Raw genomic sequence first — 23902 nt, forward strand, 5'->3', positions numbered from 1 at the left:
GGTTTTGGTATCAGAGTAATACTGACTTCATAGAATGAGTTGAGAAGTGTTTTTCCTCTTACATTCTTGGAAAAGTTTGTGAAGAATTGATTTTAATTCTTTAAATGTTCACGAGTGAAGCCATCTAAGTCCAGAGCTTTTCTTTGTTGGCAGCTTTTGATTACTTGTTCTTGGTCTATCCTACATTCTGTATCATTTATATTCTATATTGTCTACTTCTTCAAAAGTCATTTGGAATAGTTTGTTTATTTTCTGGTACTTGTGTATTTCATGTAAGTCACCTAATTTATTGGCATGCAGGTGTTCAAAATATTGCTTTATTATTCCTTTTATTTGTGTATAGTTTGTGATAATGTCCCATCTTACATTTATGAATTTATGATTCCATTAGTTTTACATATTTTTTTATCTCCCCACCTCCCCCTTCTCAAGCTTTGTCCATTTTGTTCATGTCTTCAAAGAACAAGAGTGTGAATTCACTGATTTTATCTATTTTATTTTTAATATTCTTCACTTCATTTCCACATTAGTTCTTATTATTTCCTTCTCTTTGCTTGCTGTAGGGTTTGTTTGCTCCTCTTTTTCCAGTGTCTTGAAGTTGAAGTTTGGGTTATTAATTTGAAATCTTTCCTGTTTCTTAGGAAAGGCATGTAGAACTGTAAATTTACCTTTAAGCACCTATTTAGCTGCACTCTACACATTTTGATGTGTTACGTCTTTATTTTCATTCAGAGTATTTTGATTTCCTTTTTGACTTTTTTCTTTGACCCATTGGTTATTTAGGAGTCTGTTGTTTAATTTCCACATATTTGTGAGTTCCCCAAATCTTTTTCTGTTATTGATTTCTAATTTCATTACGTTGTGAATGGAGAACATACTTTGTATTATTACTATTATTTTAAATTTATTGAGCTTTTTCTTTCTTTTGTTCCTTCTTTTCTTCTTCTGATTTTTATTGGGTAGAGTGTTCTAAAGACCACATTAAGTGTAATGAATTTATGTTGCTGTTTTAATCTTCAATTTCCTTGTTCATATTTAGGCCAGCTGTTCTATCCATTAATGAAAGTAATGTATTAAAATCTCTAAATATGATGGTAAATTTCACCTTTTTCCCTTCACTTTGGTAAGGTATTTTCTTTATGTATTTTGATTATTTGTTCTTCAATACATGCATGTTTTCAATTGTTATACCTTCCTGATCAATTTATCCTTTTATCCTTATAAAAGTCCCATTTTTATCTCTAGTGACATTTTGTTTTAAAGTCTATTTTGATTTATACTACTATAGTCGCTATAGCTATCTGTAATTACTTTTTGCATGATAAAATTTTTTCTAACCTTTTACTTTTATCTTTGAATCTAAAGTGTGTCTCTTGTAAATAGTATATAGTTTTTTTAAATCAAGTCTGATGAACTCTGCCTTTTAATTGGATTGTTTAATCCATTCACACTTGTTATTTTTTAAATAATTTGATTTACACCTGCCATTTTAATTATTGCTTTACATGTCTCTCATATCTATTTTGTTCCTTTTCCCCCTATTGCTTTCCTTTTCCTTAAGCAAATATTTTCTAATAAGGCACTAAATTTCTTTAGTAATTTGCTCTCTCTTTTTTTTTTTTTTTTAAGGAACTTCTTTGTGGCTATTCTACAGCTTCCCACATACATCATAACTTATCAGAACCAGCTTCAGGTTTACACTACCTTATTTCCATTAAGACATATAAATATTATTCCTATATATTTCTATTTATTTTTCTTATTTCTGTGGTATTACTGTTACACACATTATATCTAATAATGGTACAGATCCAACAATATATTGTTATAATTATTACTGTATATAATTTTATGTCTCAAAGAAGCTGAGAGGAGGAAAGAAAGTAAGAAAAAAACTTAAATAAGAATGTTCACATTCTTATTTAAGATTTCTAATTATCTTCATTACTTCTTGTGGATTTTAAAGTTGCCATCTGGAGTCATTTCCTCAGCCTAATACAACTTTACTCCCACCTATTATATCTTCTTTTATTTGTTCAATAATGGCTTCCTTTAGTTATTTAAACATATTTATAATGGCTACTTTTGTTGTCTTTTTTCTCTTAAATCCAACTTCTGGTCACTCTCATAGGCAGTTTCTGTTGCATACTTTTTTTTGTTCTAGTATATGGGTCATATTTTTATATTTGTGTAGCTCATAATTTTTTGTTTTTGGAAACTGGACTATATATATATTTTTTGGGGTGTGTGTGTGTTTTTTTTTGTTTGTTTTTTGTTTTTTTTTTTTTGAGGGAGCCTCGCTCTGTCACCCAGGCTGCACTGCAGTGGTGGATCTCGGCTCACTGCAACCTTCACCTCCTGGGTTGAAGAAATTCTCCCACCTCAGCCTCCCGAGTAGCTGAGATTACAGGTGCCCACCACCATGGCCGGCTAATTTTTGTATTTTTAATAGAGATGGGGTTTCACCATGTTGGTGAGGCTGTTCTCAAACTCCTGACCTCAAATGATCCACCTGTGATCCGCCTGCCTCAGCCTCCCAAAGTGCTAGGATTATAGGAGTGAGCCACCACACCCTGCCTAAAATATATTATTTTGATAACTCTGGGTATTGCCTCTCCCCTGGGGCTTACTATTGTTGTTTGCTTATTTATTTTTTCATGACTCATGATTTTAGTGACATAGCTTTTCCTTCCACAGTGTTAAGCTTCTGATGATGCTCCTCAGTGAGGTGCAGCTTAGGATAGGTCTCAGAGTTTCCAGATAAAAGTATGTCCCAGTCAAACCTTGCTGTCAACCTTGTGGGACCTTAAACAATGAATCCAGCTGATATGGTTTTGTCAGTGTCCCCACCCAAATCTTATCTTGAATTCCCACGTGTTGTGGGAGGTAATTGAATCATGGGGGCAGATCTTTCCTGTGCTGTTCTCATGATAGTCTCATGAGATCTGATGGTTTTATAAGGTGGAGTTTCCCTGCACAAGTTCGTTTTTTGCCTGCTGCCATCCATGTAAGATGTGACTTGCTCCTCTTTGCCTTCCACCATGATTGTGAGGCCTCCCCAGCTATGTGGAGCTGTGAGTCCAATTAAACCTCTTTCTTTTGTAAATTGCTCAGTTTTGGGTATATCTTTATTGGCAGCATGAAAACAGACTAATACACCAGCCAAACCCACTACATTTTCTTACTTGCAGAACCGTGAGCTAATACGTGGGTTTTGTTTAAGTCCCTTGTGCATTAGTAGTTATTTCTCAACTGTTAACAGAAAATGAATGCAATGATTAAACAGTCTTCAGTACTGTCCTCCTCTAATCTATTCTCCAAGCTGCTTTTAGAGAATTCTTTCTAAAAACAAAATCTGATTGTAATCCTTCCCTGCTTCCCATTAGCTTTAAAATAAAATTTAAACAGTGTAATGTCCAAGGCCTTACCACAAGTCACCTATGCTAAAATCATATGGTAAAGTTAAGCTCTCATTTACCTCCATGTGATTGCACATAAAATATCTTTATGTTGCCTGCTTCAACTGGCTAACTCTCACTTTTTTCTAAAGATTCAGTTCACTCATGACCTCTTCTAAACTTCATGATACCCATAGCATCCTTTACATATCTATATCACAACACAAAATATTGTGTTCAGATTTTCTATTGTTACTACAGTCAGACTAAGAACAGATATTTCTGCCTCTGTGTTTTAATTACTAGTATAGTGGCTGACCTCAATAGATGTTCAATAAGTTTCCATTGAATTTTTAATATATATTAATCAAATATTGAAAAAAATTTAATTGTAGCCTCAGTCACCCCTTGAGCCCCAAATATGTTTATCAAACAGCTTACTCAGCAACTTTCTTGAGTATATATCTAAAAACAGCATATTAAGCTTAGTATATCTAGAAAATAACTCTTTATTCTACCCATTCAACACCACAAACCTGCTTCTACAGCGGACTTTCCATGTCAGTAAATGACAACAAAGTGTTTTTAGGTGCTTAAGATGAAAACACAGGGTGCTGGGCGCAGTGGTTCATGCCTGTAATCCCAGCACTTTGGGAGGCTGAGGTGGGTGGATCATCTGAGATCAGAAGTTTGAGACTGGCCAACATGCAGAAATCCCGCCTCTACTAAAAATACAAAAATTAGCCGGGTGTGGTGGCACTTGCCTGTAATCCCAGCTACTTGGGAGGTTGAGGCAGGAGAATTGCTTGAACCCAGGAGGTGGAGGTTGTGGTGAGCCATGATCATGCCATTGCACTCCAGGCCGAGCGACAGAGTGAGACTTGTCTCAAAAAAAAAAAAAAAAAAGAAAGAAAGAAAGAGATAAAAAGATAAAAATACAGGGGTTGGTTTTAATGCCTTACTTTCTTACATATAAAATATCTATCCTATTTGTAGGATATTAGCATATTGTATTGTCTGTACCTTCAAAATATATCCTGACCACAGCCATGAAGAGCATCCTCAACCACACCATCTTTATTTCTCACTTGGAAAACAGAAGCAGCTACTAACTGGTGTCCCTGCTGGGTATCCTCTATTTGACACTCTATAACCAGAGCATCTTTTAAAAATCATCTGTCAGATCATGTCATTCCACTGCTCAAAACACTCCTATCCCTTTATATGGAGTTTAAAATAAAATCTTAACTCTTTACTCTTGTTATTTAGTTACTACACAACCTGCTCTTTATCTCTTTACTTCTATGACTTTATCTAGTATCACTTTTCCTTTATTTACTAAACTCCAGCCACACATGTTCTCTTCATACAGCCTTGGGACATTCTGTTTCTTCTACCTAAAATACTCCTTTCCACAACATTGCTTGGTTGTGTACTTCTTATTGTTCAGATCTTAGCTTAAATGTCACATTTTCAGGAATACAGTTCCTGACCACTTAGTCTAAAAGAGCCCTTGAATCACTTACCCATCATTCCATTTTATTTTATTCATATCACATAAATAACTGATAGATTTTCTTGTTTGTTTATTTACATCCCTCTGACACACATGCACAATACATACACATATGCTGAAATATTTTTTCTATGAAAGCAGACACCTAGGCCATCTGGTTTAATGATGTTCCTATCTTTTAGAAAAAGGGACAAAATAAGCACTTAATGTTTGAATGAAATAATTATTGCCATCAGTGTGGATGCAAGGTCATTACATATGGGAGCACAGTGCAGAACCTGGTCAACCATTCTCAGGAGGCAGCCCCCCAGAAGTAAAGCACACTAAATAAAACCCTTTCTTATAATCATGATTTAACATTCTTAAGAATGCTATAGAGCCATATATAAGGAGTGAGTGGAAAATTTTCATTTTAATTCCTTTTCCGCATATGCTCAAGATTACATTATTTATTACCTTGGCAAAAGTCCTGATCACTCTCATATTAGAACCATGGCAAGTATTATATTTGCAGGAAGGTAGGGTGGGAGGTGAGTAGTCGATTTATTCAGGAGTATAATATAATTACACTAATTATTGTCTTATAATAAATTAGTAGCAATCAAGTTTTGTAATGAAGATGTTCAGTCCTTTTAGTCTGGGAACCAGAGGAATGAAATTCATTGAGCAATCTATAAAACAGACATATTCAGTATTTTTTTCTAAAAGCATACCTAGCTAATGTTGGCATAAGAAAAAGCTGGTCATAAACACCACTATGAATCACTCAAATTATACAACCTGAATTTTAACTCTAAAAACACCCTCTAAACTCTAAAACAAATGAAGTGACTACAGTCATAGATATATAGATTGCCAAGAAAATGTGTATTCACACAGAAAGACTATTTAGTGGATTAGGAGTTCCAGAATCATTGGCATAGGAGTGGAAGGTTTTATTAGGGAATATTTTCGTGACAAATGTAAAAAAAATGGAACCTCAGTCATTATTTAGTAATATTGTCTAGAGGAAGACATTAGTGGATCTGGTGTTAGATAATCAGTTTGTACCTTCATAGTTTTGTACGAGTCTATTCAATTCGGAAAGCCTTAATATCTCCTTCTATAACACAAAAACAAAACAACTACAAAAATGTTCCTTCCTATCCCATGTGAAAGGTGGGGGTGCAAATGAAAAAACATATGATATAATATTGTAAGTTGCAATGCCTTATTAAAGGTGAGCTATGAATTTTGGGTAATAATGATACACCGATTTGTTAGACATTGAGCACCCAAATGCATGGAAATAGTCCAACCCATTTAAGACACAGCAGAGATTGCTATGAAAATTCAATAAAAATTACATGGAATAACGGCTATACTAATATTACATTTGAGCCTGCTAACTTTTACACCTCAGAGGCACTGAGGCCCTGAGAGCAAAGGCTAGCATGAATGTCAATAGTTAAAACAACAGATCACAAAGTTGTAAACCTTCAGACCACCATCTTCAGCTCTTGAGAGTACTGTATACCTGAAGAGTTCCTCCCTGCTCCTGAATGGGTCTTTAGCCATAAGGTTATACCTGTACTGTAGCCTTTTCTTTGTTCTCTCTCCATTTTCCCTCCATGTGGCATTTCTGTTACTGCATATAAGTCCCTAGAGGCCTAAGCATCAGTAGTCACAGCTGTCATGAGTGATTTCTATAAAGCATTTCAGGGTGAAAGGTGATTCATCCACCTACAATGCTATCATTATCAGTCATCTCAGAAAAATCAGAGCTGAGCCTCCTTCCTGTGTGATAGCAGCTGAAAACTGCTGATCTCTTCTTGATATGGATTTCTTGATTGTTAACCTAGAATACAGTGTATATTGCTTTGATATAAAATGCATGCAGAAAAGCTTCTTATTTGAAGGATTAAAAGTAAAATCTGGTTTTGTTCTCATTTCCTTCTGTTCTATTTGAACAGCAGGAGTACAGACTTATTTTTACTATCCTTCTGCTTAGAGCAATGGGATTTTGATGTTAAACAAAAGAAGGGATTTATTTTAAATATCTAGGCCTAAACCAAGCAAGGAACAAGGGCTACGAGTCAGTGACATGAAAATTGGACTCCGTTACATTAGAAGCAACTCTAGATATTTTTTCCCTAATTGATTCAGCAACTGCAGAAAAGTTCATTTACTATAATCAATATTAATTTACATTGTGCCTCAATCAAAAACTACTTTTCCATGGTCAATAGCAATTAGACAAATGGATAGAAATGACAGCATTGATGGTGATGGACTTCAAGATTTATACCTGCCATTCTTTTAAAAAATAACGCCAGGGAAGAAACAGCTAATTGCATTATATTGAATTGGAAACCTTTTAGAAACAACCTAGAAAGGGCTTTGAAAATAAGTCAGAAATATCCTAGGTCAGGAAGCTGAGGAAAAAAAGATATATCTAAACCTTTCTTGCTAATGTTTTATTAAGTTAATCAAGATCTAACAAATGATAGGAAAAACAAGGAAACAAAACCAAGAAGGACACAAGTGGGATATAAATTGGTACCTCATAGGAATGTTCTAAGAAATGAAACAATTTCACCTGAAAGGCCTTTATAAATAGTAGTCTTTGGTTTTCATGAAGAACCATGGTTTGTGTCCAACGGAAAGTTAGTAAGGAAAAAAGGCAAACTATAGCAGGAGGCATACTAAACATAAGTGTTAAGAAATGAGTGAGCACCTGTAAAGAACCAAATGACTTGTCTGAATGAACAGAGAAAACTATTTACCTTCTGGTGCAGTGCATGTTAATCCAGCTATGTGCATGCATCCCACATCTCACATGCTGGCTGCTTTGTGATGGGCATTCTCATTTTTCTCTTTGATGCATTTCAAAACCTATAGTGGATGCTTTAGACCAATACTTCCAGGAGAACAAAATTGCAGTAGTACAGAGGGAAAGTTCATTAAGCATTGTTAGAATCAAGATGGGGTGAGTTAAACTAAGGACAGTACAGGCAGTGGAAGCCAGAGAAGCACTTGCAATGGAGCATGAGGAGTTGCAGCAGAAAGAGATGGACGCTGGGGTGGAGACTTCACTGCCACAAAAAGAGGTCATCAGTGTGTACGCAAGGTCATTAGCTATGGGTGTACAGTGCACAACCTGCTCAACCATCCACAGGAAGCAGCTACCCAGCAGTAAAGCACACTCAATACAACTCTTTCTTACAATAATGATTTAATATTATATCACAGTTTAATTTGATCAAAACACTATGACAGCAAGACTATGTGACCAAATCTAAATTACATAAACTCAGCAGTTGGTAAAGTGGCAAGGTCCTGGAACAGGGTATGCAGATGAAGTCTAGTGGATAGTATATCCCAAATTACTATAGGACACTAAGTCTTGGGGAATATTAATATTAGAAGAGCATAACTGTATCACAACCAATGTAACTTTCTTATTTTTCTGGGGATTTCTCTCTTCAAACTAGTAGTCCTTCCAAAAAAAAAAAAAAAACCTGGTGGCTAGTATGAAATATAACATATTATATATATAATATATAATACTATAATAAAGTATATATTAAAATAAAAAATAGTCTGGTAGTTAGTATATCCCTGCAACCCAAATTACTAAAGGACACTAAGCCTTGGGGAATACTAATGTTAAAAGGGCATAATTGTATCACAACCAATTTAACTTTCTTATTTTTCCAGGGATTTCTCTCTTCAAAATAGCAGTCCGTAAAAAAAAAGAATACCTGGAAACACCAATCTCGTACTTTTGCTTTCTGATTTGTAGAAGTTTTTGGACTGTGTTACAAATGCTTACAAAATACTCACACTTTCTTCTCTCATCTTGCTGAAGCAACCCTTAACTTTCTTTGACCATACACCTTCTAGCATCTGTTCTTACCATCCCTCTCCATCCATTATCCTCATAGTGCTCAGAAAAATCCTTCGAACATATAATGAATTGGATAATACTATTGTCCTATCTGAACCATTTCAATAACTTTCAGTTATACTTCGATATGATTCCAGGATCGTACTAATGGGTCTGAAATGGCCTGCAAGATACACTTCTCCCATAGCCTTAGCTCATACTATTCCCCCTAGTTTATGGTTCTCAATGCAGTAAGCACTTCTTTACCTGAGGAACTTATCCTCTCAATCTCCCTTTCCTGCCTTTCTGTTAAGAGCTGTCCCTAGTATCTGGGAAGCTATGAGACAATCTTTCTTAGCATATGATTTATGGGTATTTGTCCTGGAAAAGAGCAGAATTAGCCAGAAGCCCTGATAATCTCCCATATTTCTTTTATTTGATGTAAATAGTTATCTATGAGCACTCCACTTTGATTCCTAATAGTGTGGTTCATTGATGAGCTTCTGATGAGATTTTAAGAAGCCCCACGAGGCAAGAAAGAAGGGAGACAGATGGAAAACAAGCAATTATAAGTGTAGTGATGAGTAGGAAAAATGAGAAAAGATCCATTCAGAAATAGTAAGTTTTAGAAAGCTAAGGAAAGAGATTGTTATCTATAGCAGGAGAAACCTAAGGAAGTAATGAATATAAAATTCCAAAATTAAAGTACCAGTGGACCTAAAAAGTCAAAGAGGAATTACTAAACATGATATAAATACACATAGAGAGACAGAGAATGCAAGCAAATGAATGAGAAAGTCCAGTGTGAAATACTCTTAATAATATTTTTACTTATATAAGAATAAGAGAATAAAACTAATTTTGAATCTTTGTAAAAAGTTGATTCCTTAAATTTTGACCTGTTATAAAATTAGCATTGATTCCAAATTCTCATTGGTCCAACACTCAGCCACATGAACATTCTCGTTGTGTCTCAAAGGGACAAAATAAATGTTAGTACTTCAGGCAGGTTTGTTTTCCTTCAATTATGCTATTTACTTTCTGCAATGCAATGACTTTCATCAATGATCTTTTGTTAAAAATAAAATGCTGTATGTACAATGCACACACAACTTGTTGAAAACAGGACAGAGCTTTTGCTGTTTTAACTTCACTCAGGCATCCAGTACAAGTCTGCTCTTATGTTAAGCTATATTGTGTTCCTACCTTCTCATTTAAGAGTGACATGGAGATCCAGTTTGTAAGCATCCAGTTGAATGCAGAGGCATTCATGTCTTGTGAGGACATACACAAGTGTAGTAGGCATGAATGGGTTTGCTGTGCTTGTCACAGTTCATTGGAAGCTGAAGATGAATCAACAACAAAGAGGACATTTTAAATTATCATTTTGATTTCAATTTACTGCTACACCCACAAGTCTCTCTAAGTAATAGAGCAAATAAATAATCACTCTATAACAGGAAAACCACTCATCCTTTACACAAACCAAGAGGACTGTAGTAATTACTGGGGACTTGAATAGGGCTAAATTGTCAACTAAAAATGATAACAAGCAGTATGAGTATTACGACTCCAAAATTGAGCTTGTAGAATTTTTAATTTTGCTTTATCTTGTTCTTTTCTTCTACTGAGAATTATGAAACAATATGATCAGAAGAGAGTTCTGATATAGTTTCTGAAACAATTCACTTGGAAAAAAAACCAGAATATGAAAAAATTCTCTGAACCAGAATAACCTTTTTTATTCCAGCACTTTCAATTATATTTTATATAATCAGAATATATTGCCAAACATACACATATGGATTTCTGTGGGTGAATGATTATGTGTGTATGTGTTCACCAAAGTTTTGGGATACCTGCTATATAACAGATCTCAAATATTTCATTTACTCTTTACAAAAAAACAGTTAAATGGGTATTACAATTCCTAATTTAGGGAAGAAGGAAGGGAGATTTAGTTAAAATAACTAGACTCAATGAACACAGCTAAAGGGTGATGAAGGTGATATGCAATTTGTACCCAGGAATTTTGGCCCCTGTTATGGGTTAAATTGTGTTTCCCAAAAATAGATGTTGATGTCCTAATCCCCAGTGCCTGAGAATGTGAGCTTATACAGAAATAGGTTTGTTGACAGGGCACAATGGCTCACGCCTATAATCCCAGCTGCTCGGGAGGCTGAGGCAGGAGAATCACTTGAACCTGGGAGGCAGAGGTTGCGGTGAGCTGAGATCGCGCCATTGCACTGCAGCCTGGGCAACAAGAGGAAGACTGTCTCAAAAAAACAAGAAAAGAAAAGAAAAGAAATAAATTCATTGCAAATGAGTTAGATTAATTAATTAAGATGAGGTCATACTGGAGTAGGGTGACCATTAATCCAATATGACTGGTGTCTTTATAAGAAGACAACAAGGGACACAGAGACAAAGGACAAAACAAGTAGGGAGATTTAAAAAATGTCCATTGTTTTAATCCACTCAGTCTATGATACTTTGTTATTGCAGCTCTAGAAAATGAATATAACCCCCTGAACCAGTGTTCCTTCTCCTGTGGCACACTGCCTCCACTTCTTAGGAATGAAGTGGGACCAAAGGAAGTTTGAAACCATGGAAATGATTTTACTCTAAAGTTTTCTATGACTTCCAAATGCTTGTCTTCTCTCTTTGTTCTCCCTTTTTATCTTCCACTTTATTGGTCAGACATGGAGATAAGCACTATGCACACATTATTTTATTTTATTCTAGCAATAGCAAAAGGATAATTGCTACAATTATTATCTATATATTATAAATGAAGAAACTGAGACTTAGAGATTCAAACTTGCCAAAGCTTATAAATAAAGTAAGTTATGGAACTGGGATTCAAAGCTGAATCTATCTGATTTCAGAGCCCAAATTCAAGCCATCTTCTCCTACTGCATTATTTCAGTCTACTTCAGGCCATGACCGTATACAATTCACTGTTTATACTTTTGAATAAAAGTAAACAAAAGTAAATGGAAGCAACCTCTAAAAAGAATGGCTAAGAAAATTATTTCCTGTGGAACCTTCTGGAATAGGATGCAGAAAGAACAAATATTTGGTGCCAGCTTACACTGTATTAGGTAAAAGGTTAAATTGAATTTACATATTTTCTTATTTAATTCTCAAAATATAATTTAGGTCTATTTTGCAGGCAAAGCATTGAGCCTCAAAGAGACAAAGAAAATGACTCAGGATTATATAGAGTATACGTGAAGGAGGCAAGATTCAAATCTAGTACTTTATGCCTCACACTTTCCAGTTCCCCCTGAAGTAGATGAGAAGTTTATCACTAAAAGCAACTTAGTGCATTGTTTCTTTCATATCTGCCTCTCATTTTCCATACATATCTCTGTAGTATTTATAATTTTAGGTCTTCCAATGAACTCCTTCACTTTCTGGGTTTTTTTTTTTTTTCAGAGATTTCTAAAATACCACCGGTTGCTTTTCACAGATGCCACATTCTGAAGAATTCGGGGGAATGCCCACATGTGTAGGGAAAGATGCCCAGCATACAAGGCAGTGGCTGTGCATGTTCTGCCAGGCCATAGGCATCAGTATTCCTTTCCAAAAAGCAATTGGAGAGGATCAACAGAACACCATTTATATAAGGAAACAAGATATGCTGGTTCCTACATTTCTATTCTCCCATCTATCAAAGACTATAGAAATGGTTGCTTGGTTAAGTTAGGCATGGAGGAAAGGCTGAGAAGTAGGAGTAAAATGATTCCATACCCTAACATATCACTGACTGCTGTGAACTGAATTGTGTTCCCATAACATTCATATATTAAAGCTCTAACCTCCAATGTGAAGGTACTTGGAGATTAGTCTTTTGACGTGTAATTAGCTTTAGATGAGGTTATAAAAGTGGAGCTCTCATGATGAGATTAGTATCTTTATAAGAAGACGTACCAGAGAGCTTATTTTCTCTCTGTTTCTCCTCCATGGGAAGACACAAGAAGGCAGCAGTCTTCAAGCCAATAAGAGGAATCTTGCCTCTGGAACTGTGAGAAATAAATTTCTGCTGTTTATGTCACCAGTCTATGGTATTTTGTTATGATAGCCCAAGAAGACTAAGTCACCACCCAGTAGAAATTTTTGTGGTGATGACGAAAATGTTATATATCTGTGATGTTCAATATTATTGTCACTAGCCACATTTGGGTAATGTGGATGAAGAATTGAATTGTTAATTTTATTCAATTGTATTTAATTAAAATTTGTCTAGCTGTATTTGGCTAGTGCTTACCTTATTGGACAGTGCAGCTGTACAACAAAACACAGTCTTCTTGCAATTCGTCCCCCAAAGAAGACTGCAGTATAGCTGCCTGGTTGCATCGTTCCCATACATACTCACATCTGCCCCAACAGCTGGTCTTGCAGTGGCTATGTCCCACTGACAGACCACTGCAGAGCCACCCAGCATGAAAGGTGACCCAACAGCAGCCTCATCTCTCCAGAGAGACAGATGCCTGCCCAGCTGTGCCCATACATGTCAAGCTGGTCCTCAGCAGAAGATAACCATAGCACTGTCATCACAAATTCTCAGTGCCTAGGCCACTGAGGCAATTGCAGACATTGCTGACACAAAAGATGCTGACAGGGATTACAGCTAAAGAGACCGCACCGTGCTACTGAGTGTACTCAGAACCAAATTGAATGCACCATAACCAAATAAAACCCCAGAACCCATCTACAGGAAAGCGCCTTCTCATAAAAGCTACTCCATAAAGATCACACCACTGCAATACAGCAGAGCAAAATCCCATTTCTAAATTAAATAAATAAGTAAATTTTTAAAAGGTACTGTATAAAATTGTAAAAAGTTTTTATTCCAACAGATATGCAGATATCAATGTAAGGACACAAGAAATATGAATAATCAAGGAAACATGACACTCTACAAAGAATACAATAAGTCTCCAGTAAAGACCCCAAAGAAAAAACACTAACAAAATGCCTGAAAATAAATTTAAAATAATGATCTTAAGGAAACTCATCGAGATACAAGGAAATACACGCAAATAATTTAGTGAAATTAATAAAACAATTCGTGGTCTGAATGGAAATCAACAGTCATAATTATAAAAAAGAAACAGAAACCTTGGGGCTAAATAATGCAGTAAATAAAATGAAAAACACAACTGAGTGCTTCAACAGTAGAATAGATCAAGCAGAAGAAAAAAGTGTTTAAATTTGAAGATAGGTATTTTTGAAATAACCCACTCAGAATATTAAAAATAAAAGTAATAAAAACTAAAGGATGCCTACAGGACTCACGGGACACCATAAAACAAACAGCTATTTGCATTATAGGAGTTATGGTGGGAGAAGTGAGAGAGAAAGGCCCAGAAACCTATAATAAAATAATAGTTGAAATCTTCCCAAATATGGGGAGAGATGATCATCCAGATTCAGAAAGCTCAAATGTCCCCAATTACATTTAACCCAAAAAGATCTGCTCGAAGGCATAAAACTATCAAATTCAAAACAGAGAGAATTCTAAAAGATGAAAGAGAATAGCACCAAGTTACATATAAGGGAATCTCTATTAGACTACCTGTAGACTTCTCAGCAGAAACCTTGCAGGCCAGGAGAGAATAAAATAATATATTCAAATTCCAAAAGAATAAAAACTGTCAACTAAGAATACTACCTTCAACAAAGCTATACTTCAGAAATAGAGAAGTAAAGACTTCCCCAGACAAACAAAATCTGAGGAAATGTATGACCATTAAATCAGCCTTACAAGAATTGCTTAAGGGAGTGCTACATCTGGAAACAAAAGGACGATAATCAGTACAATAAAATAGAAAACTTGGCAGTTCATAAATTGAACTCAGAATACGCCAGTGATGTAACAGTGTAATGTAAATCTCTCAATCCTTTAGTATGGAAGTTTACAGCCAAAATAGTCAAAAACAGTAAGCTATCATTAGCAACTAAGGAACACATAATAGATTTTTAAAAAGTAAATTAAGACAACAAAAATATAAATTGTGGAGAGAAGAGAAAATGTCTAGAGTATTTTTATAGCACCAATGTTAAATTGCTCTCAGCTTAAAATAGGTTATTACAACCACAAGACTTTTTATGTTACCCTTATGGTAACCACAAAGACAGAAATTGTAGCAGATATAAAAATAATACAAAGAAAGAAACAAGGCTCAGCACCACAGAAAACCACCAAACCACAGAGTAAACAACAAACAGAGGAAGAAAGAAACAAAGGATCTACAAAATATTCAGAAAAAAAATTAACAGAAAGGAAGGAGTAAATCCTTAAGTTCTTATCTATCAATAATAACCTTTGATGTAAGTGGATCAAATTCTCAAATAAAAATATATGGTGTAGCTGAATGGATAGAAACAGCAACAAAAACAAACAAAAAAACAGAAAACCCAACTATATGATGCCTGTAAGAGATTCATCTCACCATTAAAGACAAACAAACTGAATGTGAAGAAATGAAAAAAGACAACTGTGTGTCAGATACTGCTAAATACCAGGATATAAAAAAGTAAGGTGTGAGTCTTGCAGTTGAGAGGCTGTAGTCTCAAAGAAAAGCCAAGTGAATTATAAAATAATGTAATAACTGTTCTGTATTAGGTTGAATGGTGGTCCCCCAAAGATATGATCACCTATATCTTGGTGACTTTATTTGGAATAAAGGATGTGACTTTATTTGGAATAAGAATGTTTGCAGATGTACTTAAGTTCGGGATCTTCATGTGAGATCATCTTGGTTTTGGCAGTCCCTAAATCCAATGATGAATGTACTTTAAAAAGACAGAATAGGGGACACACAAAGACACAGGGAGGAAGGCCACGTGAGGACAGAGGCAGAGACTGGGGCTATGCTTCCCAATCTAAGGAATGCCAGGAATCCCCGGAAGCAAAAAGGAACAATAAAGTATTCCTGCCTAGAGCCTTCAGAGGGAGCGTGGTCCTACTAACACCGATTTTGGACTTCAGGCCTAAAAAGTGTGAGAATAGAAATGTCCTCTGTCTCCAATTACTAAGTGGTGGTTTGTTGTGGCAGCCCAAGGAACTCCCTACCTGCTGTAACAGAGATAGAAGCAAAATATATGGTGAAATGGAGTAGAACCAAGCTCTCTCTGAGGCAATGTGGTTTTCCAATGGCATAATATTAGACCCAGAACTTTAAAAAAGAGTAAGTATTTTCCAGGTAAAGTTAGTTTAGGGCCAATCTACCATTTCATTCCTGTTGGCAGAGCTTAAGTTGGTCATGCTGGTGATGTTTGGGAATGATAAGCTCACTATGCAGTTGACCTTTGAACAAAACAGATTTGAACTACAAGGGTCCACTTACACAGATTTTCTTCTACCTCTGCCACTTCTGAAACAGCAAGACCATCCCCTCCCCTTCCTCTTCCTCTTCAGCTGACTCAACCTTCATCATGAGGATGAAGACCTTTATGATGATCCAATTCCAGTTAATAAATAGTAAATATATTTTCTCTAGGTTATGATTTTCTTAATAACATTTTTCTTTCCTCTAGCTTACTTTACTGTAATAATTTAGTATATAATACATATATAAAATATGTGTCAATTGACTGTTTATGTAATCAATAAGGTTTCCAGTCAACAGTAGACTATTAGCAGTTGTGTTTGGGGAGTCAAAAGTTATATGCAGATTTTTGACAGCACAAGATTGGGGGTTCGGCAACGCTGACCCCCATGTTGTTCAAGGATTAACTATGGCTACCTTAAACTATGTAGAGTTTATTTTAAAGATAGACATGCAAATAAATAAACAAGGATTTCAGCCATATGCATAGATTTCAAGGGAAGTCAGGCAAAGCAAAGCATCCAAGCTAAGAAGGAGCAGAAACAGTAGCAAAACTAAAGTCTCTGAGCTTGGACAAGTCAATCATTTGAATCCTAAGCAGCTCTAGAAATCTCTGCAGCAAAGCTTCACAATTTTTATTCTAACTCTTTACTATGAACTCAAATCTACCTCTTTATCTGTCCACTTACTTTTCTGTTAACAATTTGATGATTTCCTTCCAGATTTCCTAACACAAACTCCAGGAAAAGAATCATATTGACTCACCTAGTAATCTGCCAAGCCCTGTCAGAGGCTATGGACCTTCGTATTCCACTTTTCAAAGCCTGTCAAAGATGACAAAGATGACAAACAAGTGGTAAGATTCTAGAAAAGTCTACAGTTGTGAAGGGCCTTAAATGTCTATCTGAACAATTTTAATTTTATTCTTTGTATTCAGGTAATTACAATATTCTTTCGTATGGGGAAACGTCATGATTAACTTTGCTTTTTAGGAAGACATCTGTACAACTAAAAACTAAAATGCAATGAGACTTGTGGTAAAGGTGTTAGTGAGAAGCTTTTCTAGTGTTCAAATCAGATAAGGGCTGAGATAGGACTGGAACCCAGTGTTTTTCTGCCATCTACTCCTAAGTAATTTTATGCAGAAAGCTGTCTAAAATATGAAGTGCATGGATCTCTTGAGATTTTCTGCTTTGATCTTTGCTTTTTTATGCAGCTTCATTTAGCACCAATTTATCAGTGGAAAAGGGGATTTGATGACTTCAGGTTCGTGGATGGCGATGTACCATGCTTCCACACCGGAGGGAGGCAAAACCTCAAAACCTTGGCATTTCTATGCATGATTTTAACAGCTTGAGTTATATAAATGCTTTTTGCTGTAGAAAAAAAAAAAAAGCCAGGCATCAACAAAAACACCTTCCACAAAATGACTAGGTAATAAAGATTAAGAATAGAGTAAATCCATTTGACTTCAGGTAAAAGACAACCCCAGATATTTATTATTGCTGTCTTTTTTAATGTTTTCCTTTTCTTTCTCTTTCAATTAAGATACAACTTTGAGTTCTAAGCGTTCCAATCATGTCATTATCAAGACACTTTGGAGAGGGGAGGAGGGAGGGTTGGCAAGATTTCTACATATACAGTGCATGCAGATACAATAGGCACAGAGTAGAAAACAAAGGCTTGTGTCAACCAGCCATTTTCCATCTTACATTTCAAACTCATTTTAAACAAGCAAATACAAACATTCCTGAGCAATGAGAAAAAGCAAAGCAGCGTGTTATTTTTTTTTGGGGGGGGGGTTGTTCTTTTTTTTGGTTCCACTTTTTATCTTTCAGTGAGTTTCTTAATAACGCCTTTGACAAGTAACATGCTTTTTCCATTTGCAATAAAACTCACTAAAGAATAGGCAGCTCTCCCTTCCTTTATCAGCTTCCTTTGTTGCTGCTGCACCAGGAGACTTTTTTTTTTTTTCCAAGTAAGGCCTCAACCAAGAGGGAGATGTTTTATAATGAGTAATTACACCAAGATCATTTCATTAACCCTTTATTGTCCTCAAATCTGATTTAACCTGCTGGAAAAAAAAAAGAACATAATTGAAAATATAGGAAATCCATAACAATAAACGACAGAGCTGGAAGAGATATGCTTGCATGGTGTGTGATGGAAAAATGCACCTTCAGGGGCACAGCCTGACCTTTTCAGGAAACCAGCAGTCATAAATGTGTCCTAGAAGCACACTCAGTTTTCAAAGATACCAAAGGAAGAAGAGAACAACATATTACAGTTAAATGCACTTATCCTCCATTTACACTGAGTGTTATGTACAGTTGGGAAGAGCATGGGCTCTGTAGTCAGATGGAAAGTCAGGATCTAAATTTCCCATCAGACAAGATACCTAGCCCATGGCATATCTTTCTGAGATAATGGAGATTATGTTGGTTCCTAACTCATGGAAGACGGCAAAGAAGAAATGCAACACTGTATTACATAAAGCTCTTAGTATGAGGTCTGCTATATAGTAGATCCCTGAAAAATGTTAGCTGTTCAAGATAAGGTAGACAACAGCATCTTTATACTCTATATTAAGTGACTGCCCTTGCACTAAAAGAATTTGTCATCTAACATAGAGCATAAAGATTCCAGAGATACTACTATTTTCTCTGATGAATTTGGTAAGCTGGTTTTAATTCTAGGTCTGTTTGGAAGCGTTCATGTCCTCAATCACTCTTCAATTTGTTGTAATATCACACAATTATTCTTGGCCTCTGTTGTCTATCTAAAGCAGGAATATTTTATTACTATTGTCTGTACCACAAGTAAGAGATGACATTGAGCCCATCTAATTTTAGAATTAAATAACCAAGGAAAGATTAAGCAGTGTAGTATATTGAAAATACCTGTTGATAGTAGTAGTCAAATGAACTCGGATCCAGCATCTCATTTGTTTAGCAGTCTTAATGTTGGTGATTTCTCTTTGGGTTACAGTTTCTTCATTTATGAAGTGGGGGTAGTAATATCTACACAATAGTGTTAATGAGAGGATGAAGTATAGAATTTTTTAGAATTTTATTTTGAAATAATATTAGACTTACTAGAGAGTTGTAAAAGTAACACAAAATTTCTTCATCCAGCTTCTCCTGATGTTAACACCTTCCATAGCCATACTACAATTATCAAAACCAGGAAACTAGCATTGATATCATTCAAATTTAGAGATTGTTAACTAATGTATGTGTATTATACAAATTTCATCAATTTTCTCATGAATGTCCTTTTTTCTGGTCCAAGATCCAATTCAGCATTTGGTAGTGCATTTAGTTTTCAAGTCTGTTTAGTGATTTCCAGTCTGTTGTAGTTTCTCAGTCTTTCTTTGTCATTCATGACCTTAACACTTTTGACTTGTATAGTACTAACAATTTATTTTTTTAGACTCTCCTTCCATTTGGACTTGGCTGATTTATTCTTATAATTAGATTGAGATTACACATTTTTGTCAAGAATGCAGCCCAGTGTGTAGCATTGTGATGATTGTGTGATGAGCCCTCCTCAGTACAACAAAACAGTGAGAACATGATGTTATGGCTTGTTATTAGTGACATTAATTTTGATCACTTGATGAAGATGGGCCTGCCAGATTTTATCACTGTAAGGTGACCATTTTTTCTTTGTAATGAGTGTCTTATGGTGAGATATTTTGTGACCATACAAGTGTCCCTTTTCTCATACTTCTGTCCACTAATTTTATTATCTATCCATGATTCCTGCCTGCAACACTTATGTGTTGACTACCTAATGGTGACTTATTTTTCACTATTCCTGCATATTAATTGTAATTTTACTGTAAGGAAGAACTATCTCTTCTTCCCTATCTATTTATTTAATTATTTACTTACAACAGTGTGGACTCATGTACATCTATTTTATTATATGGGTTATAATCTCTTTCCATCAGTTTATATTCTTTGCTTGAATCTTCCTAGATTTGACCATTGAGAGTTATGTCAAATTAGACTCTGAGTTGTTTGAATGTGGTCCCATCATTTTTCAAGTATTTGTTTACTTTCTGTAGCCACAAAAATTCCAGGCTCAACTTGTACTTTTTCTGCTCAACTTTGGAATCAGCTGTTTGTCCAAGGAGTCCTAGTGTCTTTATTGGGAAATTGCATTTAGAAATCAAGATCCATATGCTAGGTGAGCTGATGCCTACTAAGATATTATTGCTTCTAGGTGTTTGCAATAAATACTGTTAGGAAATATGTGTATAATACAAACACATACATATACACATGCACATATACACATGGCTATATATATATATATACACACACACACATATATATACACACACATATGGTTATATGATTTCTCTAGCAATGAATTAATTTCATTCATTCATTTTTGGATATGTTCTGCAGATCAGAGCTATAACAAAAGTTGTACTCAGCAAAGTATGACTCCTGCCAATCCTTCTATCCCATTTTCATTTACTCATTCTTTTTACCTTAATGTCATCTTCCCCACCTAGGTAACTTATCTCATTAGTCTCTGGTTTATTCTTATATTTATTTTTGCACATGTTATTAGGTATTTATATAGTTTCTTATATTCCTCTGTCTTAAATAAAAGTAGCATACCATAGATATTTATATGTTTTGATTTTTTTTCACTTAACAATACATTCAACAAATTCATCCATCTTACTTAATAAGATATCTTCTTATTCTTTTCTTATTGCTGCATTGTTCTCTATTTTGTGGCTACACCTTAGTTTATTCGAATGCTCTCCTATTTATAGCATTTGGGTTTTTTCTAATATATTGCATTTACAAAGAATGCTGCAGTGAATAACCTTGCACTTATGTACTTTTGTATTGGTATAAGTATCATAACATTTTTAAAGTGTTGGGTATATAGCAAAAGTAGTCACTAACCCTTCCAAATTTGTAGAGGGCCTAGGCTTATATCCAGAAGTGTTTGAGGTATCAATGTTAGGAGGAGGTTATTATTGGCTGTACCTGTTTGATATATAAAGAGGAAGAAAAAGAATTGTCTCTGACTGATAAAGCTTGAAAATCAGGAGATAGTTGAAAGCACCAAGTGTATTGGGAAGAAAGATGTAGACTAAACTTGACCTGACATAAGGGATCTGCAAAGTCAGCTAATCAAGAGGTTTTGGGAGAGGAAAATCAGAGTCAAAAGACAGGGCCTGAGGCCACCAGGAGCAGAATTGTTTTCAGTGCATGGAGAACAAACTGGTATTAAAGATGTAACCAGGGAAGCAAATGACTCTCCTTGCAGAAAGCTTGGCAAGTGTGGCTACTTTTTAAAAATACGTCAATTTCTTCAAACTCTTATTAATGAAAATGTAGTAGATAGAGGCTATAGGAAGTAAATGACAGTTTGTTCTCAGTCTGACATTTCTTGTAAATGCATGTAGGGTTTCCTGACCCACATCCCTCTGTTTGCGAATTCTTTCCTAAGACCATTTTCTAACTTTCATAACTTCAAATCAACATATATTAAAAAGAACAATTTCTGATTGTGTGACTGTTCCTTTTAATTTTATCCTGGTTTGCCTGAAGTCAAAAAGTTATTAAGAGTCTATTAATGTAGCAAAAGACAACAGAAAATCATTGAAATTATCTTTATGGTATTGTCTTGGTTCAGTTTGTGTTTCCGTAAAAGAATACCACAGACATTGTTCTTTCATAATCAGCATTAATCTCTGCATGAGGGTGGATCCCTCAGGACCTAAACAACCATTAGGCCCCACCTCCCAACACTGTTGCATTGGGGATTAAGTTTCCAGTACCTGAACTCTGGAGGACACATTTAAACCACAGCAGGTATCTAAACATTCCATCCACAAGGTGAAAGAGATGTTGTGGTACCAATAAATACATCCATCCTCCTTTTCCAAATTCCAAAATCATTGAGAGAAAGATGGAGACACCAGAGATGGAGAACAAAATAGTAGCTTCATTACTACAAAACAGTGCAAATCTGGAGAATGTGATGTAATACCTGTGATATACTGATCTTGTTAATGCTTCATCCCTATGACAGGAAAAACAGGAAACTCGAAGTTCTCTTGCGAGGAGCTGTCTATCAGAAAATAGAAGTTTCTTGTTGACAAGATCAGGCCAAAAGTGGAGAGCAGGAAGAGCAGAACTAAGCACACTCAAGTACTTCTTCCAAATTCATCAATTAAGAAAGTTCCATCTCTTCCCATTGGGTAGGGGTGATTATAGATAGGAGGAGAGGATAGAGCTCCTCTGCACACATAAATTGACAGAGGGGAAATAATTGTTTTCTTTTTCTTTCTTTTTTTTTCTTTTTTTTTTTTTTTTGGTAGAGATGGGGTCTTGCTTTCTTGCTTTCTCACCCAGGCTGGAGTGTAGGGGCACAATCATAGCTCACTGCAGCAAACTCCTGGCCTCAAGTGATGCTCCCACCTCAGCCTCCCAAAGCACTGGGATTACAGGCATGAGCCACTGTACCCAGCCAGGATATAGTTGACTTTTTTTTTTTTTTTGAGATGGAGTTTCGCTTCTGTTGCCCATGCGGGAGTGCAGTGGTGCAATCTCGGCTCACCACAACCTCCGCCTCCCGGGTTCAAGCGATTCTCCTGCCTCAGCCTCCTGAGTAGCTGGGATTACAGATATGTGCCACCAAGCTCAGCTAATTTTGTATTTTTAGTAGAGATGGGGTTTCTCCATGTTGGTCAGGCTGGTCTTGAACTCCCGACCTCAGGTGATCTTCCAGCCTTGGCCTCCTAAAGTGCTGGGATTACAGGCATGAGCCAACACCCATCCTCACCATAAATAAAATAACTCTCAACCTACACACTTCCAAGGATGAGATTGGAGAGCTACTTTAACACTCTGGGTGCACTCATTTCCAAAGGCGTACTTTCACCTTCTGATGTGGCCCTCTGTTAGGGCCCTCGGGTTTATTGTATATATTTTGGTGGATCAGGACATGCTAAGTCCTGACCTCAGAGGCATGCTTGGTGGCGTGGCCCTCTGTTAGGGCTCTCGGGTTTATTGTATATATTTTGTTGGATCAGGACATGCTAAGTCCTGACCTCAGAGGCATGCTTGGTGGTGTGGCCCTCTGTTAGGGCCCTCGGGTTTATTGTATATATTTTGGTGGATCAGGACATGCTAAGTCCTGACCTCAGAGGCATGCTTGGTGGCGTGGCCTTCTGTTAGGGTCCTCGGGTTTATTGTATATATTTTGGTGGATCAGGACATGCTAAGTCCTGACCTCAGAGGCATGCTTGGTGGCAAAATTCTTAGCAAGGGTGCTCTTTAATGAAAATTAAGCACTCCAGACTCCTACCACTTCCGTCTCTTTTTTTTTAATCTGATGCTGCTTTTACATCTTGAATTAATTATTCTTCCAAAGCTCCTTGACTTGTTTGTCTCATGCAGGGAGAGACAGGTAGGAGAGTTAATTAAATATCTTCTTGTCAGACAGCGGATGAAATCTTCAGTGCCACTGGTCTTGGAGTGTGTATATGTGTGTTTGCGTGTGGGTGTTCTTAACTTATTTTTCTGTGAAGAGATTGAAAGTCAGTAATGGTCTTCTTATTTATTTTAATGGCTGGGTGGACTTTGCTTTGAAAAATATCAGACTATAGCAGCACAGAAGCAAAGTGGCAGTAGGGGTTCTAACTGGGTGATTTACTGGACAGTGCTCATAAGCAACTAGGGCCATGTCATAGTCAAAACCTCTTTCCTGGGCTTTGCACTACACGGTATATACCTCAAGA

General features: G+C 36.0%; 1 long non-coding RNA gene across 1 annotated transcript in view; it reads left to right on the forward strand.

The window, feature by feature from the left end:
* Positions 1–23902, forward strand: part of LOC130541744 (uncharacterized) — an 82650-nt gene that overhangs the window by 19202 nt on the left and 39546 nt on the right. Inside the window, exon 3 of the long non-coding RNA XR_008955841.1 lies at positions 16845–16978. This is a non-coding gene — a long non-coding RNA (uncharacterized LOC130541744). The remainder of the gene's footprint in view (positions 1–16844; positions 16979–23902) is intronic.

Source organism: Pan paniscus, chromosome 7 (genome assembly GCF_029289425.2).
Source record: "Pan paniscus chromosome 7, NHGRI_mPanPan1-v2.0_pri, whole genome shotgun sequence".
In the NCBI taxonomy this organism is placed as follows: Eukaryota; Metazoa; Chordata; class Mammalia; order Primates; family Hominidae; genus Pan; species Pan paniscus.